Below are 14,100 nucleotides of genomic sequence, written 5' to 3'. Positions count from 1 at the left end.
ACTGCCTCAATCAATCAATCAATCAATAAATAGATCCTTGCTAAGTTGTGTTACTCTGGACACACCAGTCCCTACTTAAAATGTCATGAAAGAATTAGGCTTAATTAGGCTTACTTTCGTGTGAAGTGTTGGAGAGATAAAATAGATGAGCAAGACAGTTCCTGCTCTCAAGAAGTTTCTACTCTAATTAGGGCAGACAATACATATAACAAGGTTCAGCTGCAGAAGAGATAGAATGGGCCCATTAAATTCTAAAAGTGCAGCAGAAGGAAGGATGGCAAGGCCCAGAGCATTTTAGTAGGCACTGTTCAAATGGCAATGCCCAGAACTGTGGTGTCCTAGAGGTTTTATGGTTTATTTATGCCATTTTATGGGGAGGCCTATAGTTAGTTCCTACAAGCTCATCCAAAAAGTTTGAGCAGCCAAAGTAAGGAGACCTGAAAGAGCCTGACTAACCATCATTTGTCACCATCTAAGTCATGGGGCAGCTAATTGGCAAAGCTAGAGCACTGGCCCTGGAGTCAAGAGGAACTGAGTTCAAATCTCACCTCAGACACTTATTAGCTGTGTGACCCTGGGCAAGTCACTTAACCCCAATTGCCTTAAAACATTTGGGGCTATCACCAGTTGTCCTGATCTTACTACTGGACCCAGATGGCTCTGGAGGAGAAAGTGAGGTTAGTGACTTTGCACAGCTCCCCCTCACTTAAATCCAATTCAGTGCAAGTCATGACATCATCCCAATGCCATAGTCCTCTTCTGGAAAGAACAAACACCACCACCACCTTCTAAGTCAGAAATGAGCTGAGGTTTCAACTGGTAGATGGAGTAGAGTTTCAATTATGGAATTATAGATGCTTCATATAAATAGGGCACAAGAGGTTTTATCAGAATTCTGTCATATGTGGCTATGAGTTTTAAAGGAATAGAATTTAAACCATGGTATATATGTCCTGATCTATGCAATGATAATTAACTATAATTCTGTAATTTTACTGTAGCTCAAATAGCACATTTCTGCCACAGAGCTCAAAACATTTTTCTGTGATCTCATTTTTCTCAGTCACCTTCTAAAAGCTAAGTAATTTAGATGACTACTGCTGTAGCTAATTAATTGACCAAAATATACTAAGACCTCATTAATTCTACACTGTAAGAAAATGAGTTGAATTTTTCATACTAAATTTTTACCCACACACTGAATTCTTTTAAAAAACTGAAATTGACCCTTTCCAAATACCAGCATTTGTTTAAATTTTAGCTTTTTTTTAAACCACTTTAACCATAATTTGTCAGGTTCTTAAATAGGTTCTAAAGAATTAGAGCTAGAAAGGCCCTCCTACACCCTCATTTTATAGATTAGAAGCCTAAAGGTCAAGTTACTCAGCCACAGGAGCAGTAAAGAACAGAGCTGGATAAAGCCTAGGTCTTGGGCTCCAAATTGAGCGTTTCTGCCACTACACCAAACTACCTTCACAAGCACATTATACTAACATAATTTAATTTCTTTTTAAATGACTTGGAGGAAGTTAATTATTAGCATGAATCACTGTATTATGCTATATATGATAGAGGGATACCCTCAAAAGCTACTGATCTGTGTACAGGGTTGTCTGCCCCTAAGCTAAATTACCCCAAAGCTATTGTGGTATGTATGCGAATCTCTTTAAAAAAAATTTTTTTTTCCTCCTCTTTTACTGTCAACTGTTGTTAACCTGACTTTCAAAGTCCTCTTCCCTCCTCACCAATCCTTCTAATTAATTAATCATGGGCTTGAAAATCATTTAAACAAGTCTGTTAGGATTAAATATAAAAACAAAAATAAAGGGTGTGGTTTGAGTAAATGAGCCAATGTGACATCAATTTCAGCTCACTGAATTAGCCTCTATTGTCTTTTTTACTGATTCAATAATGTTCTGGACATATAAGCCCTTCTTTCTGTGGATGTGTTCTCTCTATTCTAAAGTGCTCGACTCTTTTGCCCAAGTCCCAGAAATTACAGCTGCAAACATACCCATTTTCCCGAAGTAACATAAAATAAACACAAAGGTCTTTCAATTAATCAGGAGGAAAGAAGGAGATCTCCAAGCTTTTGGCTCCAATTTTCTTGATTTAAAACTGACAGATTACACTTTAGAGAGACCTTTCAATTTAGTAATCGTTGACCCACCACTACAGAAGTGACAGGCCACTGCGCCTGCATCAGGTTAGCTCAAATGCCATAAATTTTCACTATGGGTTAACAGTCCTATTAAAACGATTAGCATAGATAGATAAAGACAGACAGACATTCAGACAAAAAGACATACTTTTTTTTAACAGAAAAGGATGGGAGGAATCTCTCCCTATGTCAATGAATGACATACAACTCAGGTTTCCCAAGAGTATCACTTCAAGCACTTTCCACAGCCTTTCCAGAGGACAGAGATCTGGGCAAATCAATCAACCATCAATCGATAAAGAAGCATTTATTAAGTGCCAAGTACTGTGCTAAAAATCCTGGGGGTTCATAGAAGAAACAAAAATAGACCCTGCCTTCAAGAAGGTTACATTCTAACAGGATACAACATGCAGATAAATAGAACATATATGTACTAAATATTTTTTTAAAGATAAACTGAGAATGTAGTGGGCCAAAACAAAAAGGAACAACTTGCCAAAAAAGGCAAAAATGAACTGTCATCTGGATAACTGACATTAGTTTCTACCTAATTAAACCTCTATTCAACAAATGAGGGTGTCACCAGGGTGTATCTGAAAAGTCCAAATATTTGTTCTATTACAAACATACATTTTGCCAATATATGTGCAAAAACAAAAAAGGAAAAGGAAAAAAAGCAAGCCTTGAGCTTAGAAGAACAAAATAAGGCCCACACCTCACAACAAATAAGGGGGAATAAATAATTAAGGTGAATTTTAATTTTTTCAGACATTAATTATTGCATCATGTATGTATTACTATATACTCTCATTGTAACATCTGTATAAGTATTCTTCATAGTTTCTGCAATACAAACACTTTGGTTCATCTTTATGAAATCAAACATTTTTTAAAAATACATTTAAATTCACCTTGAGCCAGCTAAGTGGCACAGTAAATGGAGCTCCAGGCTTGGAGTCAGGAAGATTCATCTTCCTGAGTTCAAATATGGCCTCAGACGCTTACTAGCGGGTGTGATCCTGGGCAAGTCACTTAACCCTCTTTACCTCATTTTCCTTATCTGTAAAAGAGGCTGGAAAAGGAAATGGCCAATCCTTCCAGTATCTTTGCCAAAAAAAACTCCAAATGGGGTCACAAAGAATCGGACACAACTACAAAAAAGACTGAATAAAAACATTCGCCTTAGTAACCACTTCCCTTCTATATGATTTCATTAATACAACATGTTTGTTTACAGAAACTAATGCGAAATTAATACTAATTACTGGCCTATCTATTACTTGGAATGTTTTTAACCCTTCCTTCTTGCTTTCCCATGAGTTTTCTTAGAGAAAAACAACTCTCCTAGATGTCAAAGAAGTGAATACTTAAAATATTTCTAAATCTCTCAGACAGTTGGGTGATCCCAATCACATAAATGCCTTTGCTCTACAAGTTATTAGTGATAATGAACCACTGCAACGACTCTTAAGATTACACTTCTAAACATCTAAATCTACAAGACACAGCTTCCTGACAGTGAAGTATGCTAGAACAGTAACTAAGGGGGCCTGTGCAAATGTATCCTCTCAAAGACTGTAAACAACTCCCAATTACATATAAGGCACGTTCATGATGACTGTGGCACAAATATTACATTAGCCTCGGGCAGACGTGTTAACATTTTCACCCCTGTTTTTACAAAAGAAGAAACTGAGGCTCAGAACAGGTGATCTGCCCCAAGTCAGAGAACTAATTCCTGTCACAGCTAGAATTCAAATCCAAGCCCTGCGGACTCCAAACATATCCTCTACATTTTCTTGTTGTTCTAAAATGGGAGAGGTTTTCCTCTGGTTGGAATGGTTTATCTACACTCCTGCCATAAAAAAATAGGAACAATTACTTGACCTCTCGAGGATCCTTCTGTGCGGTCCATTATATCCCATGGTATACATGTGGCATCTGATTTTCCCAAGCTGAAGTCCACTTAAATGAATAGTATTCGAAAGTCCAGCACTAGCCCCCAAGCGCTCAACAACAAGCAATCTACAGGTCATGCACAATGGGCAAGGCACAAGGGATACAAAGTCAAATATGAAAATTGTTCCTACCCTAAAGGGGCTTATATTCTACTCCTGGGAAACAGCGTATAAACTGATAGATAAGTAAAAATATATTAAAAGTCACCGGGGAGAGGAAACAAATTGGTGGAAGCAGAATTGAACCTTAAAAGGAGGTAAGGATGCCAAGAAAGAGAGGAAAGCAGGGATTCCAGGGGAAGGAGTAAGAGAAGGGGCAACCTGTACAGAAACAAAGAGGTAAGAGATGGAATGTCACGTCAAGGGAGCGTGAAGAAGGCCAATTTGGCTGGAGAGTTCTGTGAAGGGGGAGGAATATGAAATCAGTCAGGAGAGGGAGTCAGGAGCCAAGTCGTGTTTGATATGCCAAACAGAGGAATTTGCATTTTTACCTAGAGGCAACTGGCATCCACTAAATCGCTTTGAGAGACATGGTCAGACATGCACTTTAGGAACATCAATTTGGCAACTGGATAGATGATAGATTAGAAAAGGGAGAGACTGGAGGCAGGGAACCAATTAGGAAGCTACTGCTGTAGCCCAGGGAAGAGAAGAGTGCCTGAACTAGGATGGTCGGTGAATAGAAAGGGGACAGATGTGAGGGACACTGTGAAGGTAATGTTGGCAACTGATTGGATGCTATTAAAACTAACAAGTAGAAGGAATACAAAGAAATCTGAAAGGACCTTTGTAAGCAAAACCGGAAGAATTGAGCATACATTCCAACACAAGGAAAAAGAATGAGACTGAATGGACAAGGAATCCTGATGGGGACTCAAAAGGAGTGATTAAAAAACCTTTCTATCTTATGCACTGAAATTAACTAATTAAATGTAAATAGTTACAAAGCAAGTTGAGTTGGCTGCATTGATGCTCATTATTAAGTTTTAATAAAACACTGGGTTTTTATTAAAGGCTTCTGGGCAATAGAAATACCTGTAAAGAGTACACATCCATATTTTATTCCATAGAGACCATCCTTGGACCATGGCTCAAAGCCTATTTACCCAATTATACTTTCATTTTAAAAGGCTTGGTTATCAAGTACCGGCACAAAGACAGTACAGAAAAGTAACATCTGACAGCCTCCCAAAGGGAGAATTAAGGAAAAAATCCAAAAAGCAAACTCAAGCCCCAGACACACTTCATAATAAAGGCACATAAGCAACTATCTTATTCAAATCCTTAATAAACATTTGTATACCAGAAGGGTATATACTAGATGAATTATTTGTAAGTAAGCTTTAGTAGACCCGTGCTCCTGGAGAACATTAAGCATCTAAGGAAATCAACACCAGCCTTAGCACCTAAATTCTAAAGGAAATAAGAAGAATCCTACTGAGACCTATATGTTAAAGCTTAGGGTGGGGGCAGCTAGGTGGCGCAGTGGATAGAGCACCGGCCCTGGAGTCAGGAGGACCTGAGTTCAAAGCTGGCCTCAGACACTTAACACTTACTAGCTGTGTGACCCTGGGCAAGTCACTTAACCCCAATTGCCTCACTAAAAACAAACAAAAAAAAAAAGCTCAGGGGGGAAAAAAGGAATCATAATTCTGTTATTATATTTCAAAGGAACTGGCCTTATATTTATGCTATTTTGTTTAATTTCAAACCCACCTCCCACTTGTTGTGCTTCAGTTGTTAACCATCATGGCCTACTCTGTGATCCCTTTGGGGGTTTTCTTGGCAAAGACACTGGAGTATTTTGCCATTTCCTTCTCTCTCATTTTTTTTCTTTACAATTAAGTAAATTGAGGTAAATGTAGTTATACAACTTGCCCAGGATCACACAGCTGATAAGTGTCTGAGACCAAATTCGAACTCAGGTCTTCCTGATGCCAGGCCTGGTGCTCTATCCACTGTGCCACCTAGCTACCCTCATCTCCCACTGCCCCCAATATCAAAAGCACTAAGAAATAACTCCTATCCACTATCAAACTGATAGTCATTAAACTGATCATATCTTTTGATCCCATCAATGATCCCATTAAGGAAGTCAAGAATAAAAAGAAGTAATAATGACAATAATAATAAAAAACTATAATATTAGCTAACATTTATATAACACATTAAGGTTTATTCACAAATATTACTTCATTTGATCCCCTAATAACCCTGTGAGGTAAGTGCTATCATGATGCCCATTTTAAAGATTAGGAAACTGAGGCTAAGCAAGGTTCAGTGACCGGCCCAGGGTCACACATGTATTAAGTGTCTGAGGCCACATGTGAAGACTCCAGGTTCTGCACTTTATCCACTGTGCCACTATATGTCCTCATAAATAAACAAGTACAGTACTGTAAATGAAAACATTAAAAGGTAACTAACCTCAGATTAAAGACAAGGACCAGTTCTGATTCCAGAAGAAAGGTAATGAAACAGTTTTCCAGGAATAGTGCAGCAAGAACAATACTAGATTTAAAGGACCCAGGTCCAAACACCACCTCTGTCCCTCATTACCTGTATGGCCTTGAACAAGTCACTTAAACTCTCTAGCCTCAGTTTTCTCATCTCTAAAATAGGTTGGACTAGATCAAAGCTTCTTAAACTGTTGATCACAACCACATATGGGGTCATGTAACTGAATGTGGGGGTCGTCTGCAAAAAAATTGGCAACAGTAAAAGATTTCTGAACATACAAGGACAAAAATTATACCTGGGGTTGCATAAAAATTTCTGGGACTTTTGCTTAATTGTTTTTCTCTGTGATACAGTTGTGGGTATGGGGGGGGCATTTTGAATACCAAGAAATGTCTGTGGCTTTTTGAAAAGGGCATCAAAAAACACATAGCAAAATAAAGGTATATGTGAATATGTTCACATAGTTTTTACCAGACCTCTCAGGTTTCCACCTAAGCTTTCTTTCTGTTAATATCATAATATTCTAAGACTCATCTACTCGAATTATTGTCTGTCAATAATGTTAAGACAAAAACTACCATGGCAATTACAAGTGTACACAGTACTCTCCTCTTTTAGTGCCTATAATACATCCCAGAGAAGGCATTAAGATAATGCCAGAGGAGATTCTGGTCTGTTGGCTCAGCTGTAAGACGGAAATCCATACCAAATCCAGCTGTCAATCACGACATCCACGCTCATGCTTCGCGGAGCACAAAATGAATGTTTGCATTCAAGCTTTAATATGGTTTTAAAGGCAACCTACTTACAAACGGAGGTCACCACTGTGACATTCTCAATCCCCTCCCCACCACGGACACACACACAGTGATCCGTGTCTGCCCACTGAACCATTCCCACCCTCCTTGTAAGAACCATAGGAGAGTAGATTTGGAGTTGGAAAAGACCTCGGATGTCACCAAGCCGAACCCCTTCATTTTACAGATAAGGAAACCAATGCTCCAGAGAAATGGCTTATCCAAAACTACCCAAATGCTAAGTAACTGAGCAGGAAGTCTAAATCCAGCACTGTTTCTACCACATCATGCCACCCCACCTGACTCATTGTCTTTCCCTTCCTCACAAGAGTCAAGGGACCAGTCCTTTGCCCAGCTGCAGTAAGAATAAAAGTACAGATTTTTTTTTTAGTTGGAAAGCACATTGGAGATCATCTTGCTGAGTCCACAATGGTTAGTTTGCCTAAGGTTATATTGCTAATTGATGGTAACCCATTCCATAATTTTCACTGACATCTTCTGGATTCTCTATACAAATTCCAAACATCTTGCAGATGCTACTGATGTATTTTTAAATGTCTGATCAATGGTTTTTTAAAATTTAATTTAATTTTCAATTCAGGGAACAAAACATGCATTTCCATAACACAGAACAATAAAAAAAATCATTGCACATGAAACTTCAAATCTACCACATACAACTGGCTATTCCTTCCAAATATACAACAATCATGTAAATTTCTTTTTTCTTCCTTTCTCCCCTTCTCCCAACCCTAGAGAAAGCTACCATTCAACTATATATATGTACATATATATATAGTATTATAGAATTTTATATATATACACATATAAAATTCTATACACACTTCTATTTATGTTGAAGCAACTAACAGAATTACTGAGTTTCCTATATGCTGCATTTCCACTCACATAAGATTCCTGATGTTAGCTTCTTTGCCAACACAATACCACTGCCAACTTCCACAGAGTGCACCTCACGACTCCTGCATCACTTGCAAGACATCAGCCCCTTCCCTATTTTTATATCTCTAACTTGCTTTTCTTCCCCTTGCAAGAGAACTGCTACTATACCCTACCACTCCCTGACCCAGACAGGCCTACTTCAATTTTTAAAGGTCAGTTAGATTTCTCCTACTTTCCAAAGAAGTCCTTATCCTCCAGGCTGACTCTTAAATAGTAATAACTGTTCACTGATGTCAGTGGTCCAACTGAAGAATAGTCACAGACAAGTCCTGGCATCATTTCTTGTTTCTACAATTGCTATAAAATGACATCAGGCAAAATCAGTTCCAGGAAGTAGGTAGAAAAAACAGAACAGGGCTGAAGGCTGACTTCAATCTTTTTTTCCTATATCTTCATAAACACTGCTTTATTCAAATTAGTATTTTCTCACTTGCTAACTTAACATGCATATCTGTTATTTCCCCCAATGTAATATAAGTTTCTAAAAGGCAGGACCTGTTTTTTTTTGTTTGGTTGGTTTTTTTGTTGTTGTTATTTTGTTTTGTTTTGGTGAGGCAATTGGGTTTAAGTGACTTGGCCAGGGTCACACAGCTAGCAAGTGTCAAGTGTCTGATGTCACATTTGAACTCAGGTCCTCCTGACTCTAGGACTGGTGCTCTATTCACTGCACCACCTAGCTGCCCGCCTGTTTCATTTTTGTGTTGGAACCTTTAGTACCTAGCAAGAGTGTGTGGCATTTAACGAGCCATAACAAATGCCTGTTGATTGCTTGATTATATGTATATTTCCTAATTTCAGTAATGTTGCTGCTTCTTTGAATAGTAATCAGAAAGTCACTATGCCAAGAGAGCTAAGTTTGCATATTAAATTGTAAAAATAATCTGATTCTGAATGTTCAAGGAGACCTTTTCTTTAATTTTGACCACAGAGAGTAGACACAAAACCTTCCTTGGTTCATAAATGTGCACCATCATATAACACATGCGCAGATGCACCTCAGCAATTATAAGATACCTCCTAAAGGATGCCAAGCTGCACCTGCCAATGAAGGCAGCTCCCTGCCCACAGATATTACACTATGAGGTAATGTCACTCTCTCTCAATAAATAACAATGAAACAGTCAGTGGATTAAATGATTTCCTTACATTATCACCATAAACAATAATTATTTGGCAGCTGCCCTTTCCAAGCACTGTATGTGCTGATGAATAAATCAGGCATTATTGATTTGTTCAGCCAAAATGTTTTACATTTTACTCCTCTAATAAGAGCCATAATCTTCTGCTGCAGTAATGTAGTATTTTTTTCTTAATACTTTTATTATGAAAGATTAGTCCCGATTAGTCCTATCTAGGTTATAAGCAAGTACATGGTTCTTTGAACTGGCAATCTGTGACTAAAGCCTGGGCCTCTGCAAGCACATCCTTATTAATGGAGTTCTCTGACGGCTGATGAAATCAAATCTTAATGACAGATAGTTGAGCTGCCGCCATGCTGTTTGCCTCCTCATAACACTTAATGGAATAACTGCTGCTCCCATTAATTCACAGATAAAATTAATTTAAAAGAGCAATGCAGGAAAATATGGCAATGTGAAGAGCTCAAAGTGCTTTCTAAAACTGTCATCTAAAATAATAAAATTCTCCTCACAACAAAAATGACTTGAGAAAAGTATAATGACCCTGTAGATGATCTCAGAATGCCACTCACTATATTTATGATCTACTTACTGCAGAGGCCTTCGACTTTCAAAGAAAGCAAGTCCCTTATCACAGTGCCCGGCACACAGTAGGCACTGAATAAAAGCGTATTTTCTGGGGGAAGCTAGGTGGCGCAGTAGATAAAGCACCAGCCCTGGATTCAGGAGGACCTGAGTTCAAATCCAGCCTCAGACACATGACACTTACTAGCTGTGTGACCCTGGGCAAGTCACCTAACCCTCATTGCCCTACAAAAAAAAAAAAAAGGAAAAAAAAGTGTATTTTCTTCCCTTCCCTTCTGGACACCCCCTCCCCCACTGTCTTGCCTAAGAAAATATTGACACTACCCAAACACAGAAGCAGTCTCATCCCCAACCCAACTTTGTGGATGTCATTGCCACCTCTGCTCCCAAATCATAGTATCCAGAACTTCTATTTGTTCTCTCTGCTTACATGAAATAAATGGGCTTCTGCCTGCACAGTCCTTTCTATTCAATGACCAAAATCACCTTAATACAGTGGCAATGGAGAAATGGGTCAAAGCTTACACAAATAAATCTCTCACTGCAGTTTTTTATACATTAGTCAAGTCAAAATTTACAGTCACCAGTGATGCCACTTGACTTCTGAGCTACATATGGAAACCTTGAGCTAGGCTTCAATGGACCAAGATTTTGGTCCCAACTCCATCACAGAATCACCAACTAACTGCAGTACAGGTTCACAATCTCTCCTTGCCTCAGGGTACACAAGTGAAATTGGGAGAAAATCTTGTAGTATTTACTTGTTTCAAAAGAGGCATATTAGAGATGATTACAGGGAAGGGAACTTTTCATTTCATCCCCCGTTTTTATAGATAAGGAAACTGACGATCAAAGGAGTGACTTGTCCAAGGACATACATTCTGCTAGTGCCAGAGATGGAAACAAAATCCATTTCTCCTGAATCTTAGGTCCAAGGCTCTTTTTACTAAAATATACTACTAATAAAGGAATGTCTAGACTACCTTCTAGCAACTCAAACCAGATCAAATCATGCATTTTCATCATCCGAGTTAATATTTAGTATGACACCTTCCAAATTTAGCCATAGCTAACCCAAAATAGTCACAAGTTTCAACTCCACAGTTTAAAGGGTCTATAGTTGCCTCTCTAAGGCTCAAAAATCCAAAAACAAGAATCCTGGATCAAAAAGAGATTCTACTGTTCCCCTGAAGAACAGCAGCCTCTGGCTACAAAGCAATAATTATCCTGTACTAGAGCAATCAATAAAACCTCTTGCCCCATGACCTTGGTATTTCCTGACTTTGTTCTCTGGGCTGCAGATTTGTACACCATATTGATTATTAGCTAAATTTTTAAAGTTTTTTTTTTAAAAAAAGAATAATAAAAGAGAAACATCCTAAAAATCAACATAATTTACTGTTGTTAGGATAATAAACCTTTCAACTCTATTAGTGTTGAGTTACTAGGCACCATTTGGGTGGGGAGGGTTGCAGGTTTGCTTTTTACAAGGCTTTTTTCTGTTTTCCCTTTTGAATTTGTCATGTTTGAGGTGACTGGTTCTTGTTTAACAGCACAAATCAGTAGGTTACAAATGTGGCCTACTGCCTCCAAATTCAGCATTGTGTATCAGGCTGACTCTCACGATGCTCTAGAGAGAGCATAAAAACTAAGACGCAGTTGGAACCTGACCCCAAAATAGCTAATCAGAGTTTTTCCCCGAAAAATCTCCTTCATCATCATAAAAGCAAGTATTTTATAAGCAAAGATGTATTTTTTTTTATATTTTTTTTGAGATATTTTATTTTTTCCATTACATGTAAAGGAAGTTCTCAACTTTTGTTTATACATGCTTTACAATTTCAGATTTTTCTCCCTCCCTCCCTCCCCTCCCTCCCCCCTCCCCTAGACAGCAGGTAATCTGATATAGGTTATATCTATATATATCTATACATATACATATAGATATATATATACACACACATATATATACACATAATAACATTAATCCTATTTCTGCATTAATCCTGTTACAAGAGAAAGAATCAGAGCAGTGATGCAAAACCTCAAAATAGAAAAAAAAAAACAACAGCACCCAAAACAAAAGAAATAATATGGTTCAATCAGCATCTATACTCCACAGTTCTTTCTTTCTTTTTTTTTCTTGGATTTGGAGATCCTCTTCTATCATGAGTTCCCTGGAACTCTTCTGTACCATTGCATTGGTGAGAAGAATATAGTCCATCACAGTAGGTCAACACTCAATGTTGATGATACCAAAGATGTATTTTTAACAGCAATCAATCAAATATGGGAGATGGAGGGAGAGTGGATAGAAAAATTACAAGTGCTTATCCCAGTATTCATCACGAGATCTCTCTCTCTCTCTCTCTCTCTCTCTCTCTCTCTCTCTCTCTCTCTCTCTCTCTCTCCCCCTCTCCCTCTCCCTCTCTCTCTCCCCCTCCCTCCCTCCCTCCCCCTCCTCCCTCCTTCCCTATTTCCATTCATCTGTCTCTGTCTCTCTTACTGTCCCTTTCTCTCCTCTTCTCTCCATCCCTCCCTGTCTCCATCTATCCACCACTGTATCTCTGATTCTGTTTGTCTCTCCCTCCGTGTATGTGTCCTTCCTGATGAGGGGAGGCAGGAGAGACAATCACAGTGATGCCAAACTTAGCTTGGGCACCCACTTGAATGCAGACCTGCTGTAACTCCGAACTCCCTAATTCAAATGATTCACCAGCCTCCATCTCACCTTCAGCAGGAGCTGCAGGCATAGGTCACCAAGTTCAGTTCAAGGTTTATTTTGCTGAAAAAGCCTTTATCTGTCGCTGTGCCAATGTTGCTTTAATCTTCTTTAGCAAATGAAATGTACTGGGGATCTGTAGCTCAGTTGGTCAGAACATGTTGTGATAGAGGTCAAGGTCACGGAGTTGATCGTCACACAGACCCGCTGTGTACATGGTAACATACCATCATTCTAACCTAAACCTGTTCTCTCATCAGTGTACTAAAACATCTTAAGAAGGACTAGGCAAGGGACAGCTAGGTGGCACAGTGCGTAAAGCACCATCCCTGGATTCAAGAGTACCTGAGTTCAAATCTGGCCTCAGACACTTGACATTTACTAGCTGTGTGACCATGGGCAAGTCACTTAACCCCCATTGCCCCGCCAAAAAAAAAAAAAAAAGGACCAGGCAAGAAAGTGCAAATAGCCCAACAAAATCCAGCCTCACCAAATAACAAAGAAAAAGCCTTATTACTAGTGGGTCAGGTATTTTAAAAGACAGTTAAGTTTCATAGCTTGGAAAACTAAAGTGATTTATAACACGTCATGCAAAGCTAATATGTCATTTAACTTTAAAACATTACAAACTCAAAACATCATTAACCCTAAAACACTCTTACATTTTGAAGGTAAGTTCTACATTAAATGCATACAGGAGAAGAGATTATAACCAATATTTTCGATACAAGTGAATCTGCTCACACACGAAGCATAGAATCATGAGATCTGATGCAGAAGCTTCCTCGCCTGAACAGCAAAAGATCACAGTTTCCTAAATTCTACTTCCAGTATTCAGCCTAATCCAGTTTTCAAGTGACCTTAGGGGTAGAAATTTCCCAAGCTCCCTTGAGAATGATGTAATTTTTCCACATCTGTTTGGTTTTCTCAATGCTTCACACCACGACCGACCGTTTCTTGACAAGGAGGCAGATTAAAGCTTATTAGAGGAAGGCTACTTAAGATGCTCAACAGTAGTGTTCAAAATGTCAGCTACCCAAAGTAAAAGGAAAAAAAAAAATGATGTCATCAATCTCCAAAGGAAAAAAAACCAGACTCTCTCTTTGGCATCCTCCCTTCAGTTTTCCTTCCCCCACCCCCATCAAATATAAAAAAAAACAAAAACAACAAAAAAACCAATTTTAGCTTTGTGCTCAAACATCTTCATCTGTTAAAGGCTGTGGATGGCGACGCTGTCAGATCGGACTCTGACATCTAGAAATGGATTCTTTGTCCTATCCTTGTCCCTGCCAAAAGGAAAAAAACAACGACCTAT

The 14,100-nt window shown here is 38.7% G+C and overlaps 1 protein-coding gene across 4 annotated transcripts in view; it reads right to left on the bottom strand.

Moving 5' to 3' along the window:
* The window catches only part of SFMBT2 (Scm like with four mbt domains 2), a 317,891-nt gene that overhangs the window by 234,836 nt on the left and 68,955 nt on the right, over positions 1-14,100 (bottom strand). The window lies entirely within an intron of this gene.

This window comes from Dromiciops gliroides, chromosome 5 (assembly GCF_019393635.1).
Source record: "Dromiciops gliroides isolate mDroGli1 chromosome 5, mDroGli1.pri, whole genome shotgun sequence".
Taxonomy (NCBI): Eukaryota; Metazoa; Chordata; class Mammalia; order Microbiotheria; family Microbiotheriidae; genus Dromiciops; species Dromiciops gliroides.
This window is presented reverse-complemented; position numbering and strand designations above follow the sequence as displayed.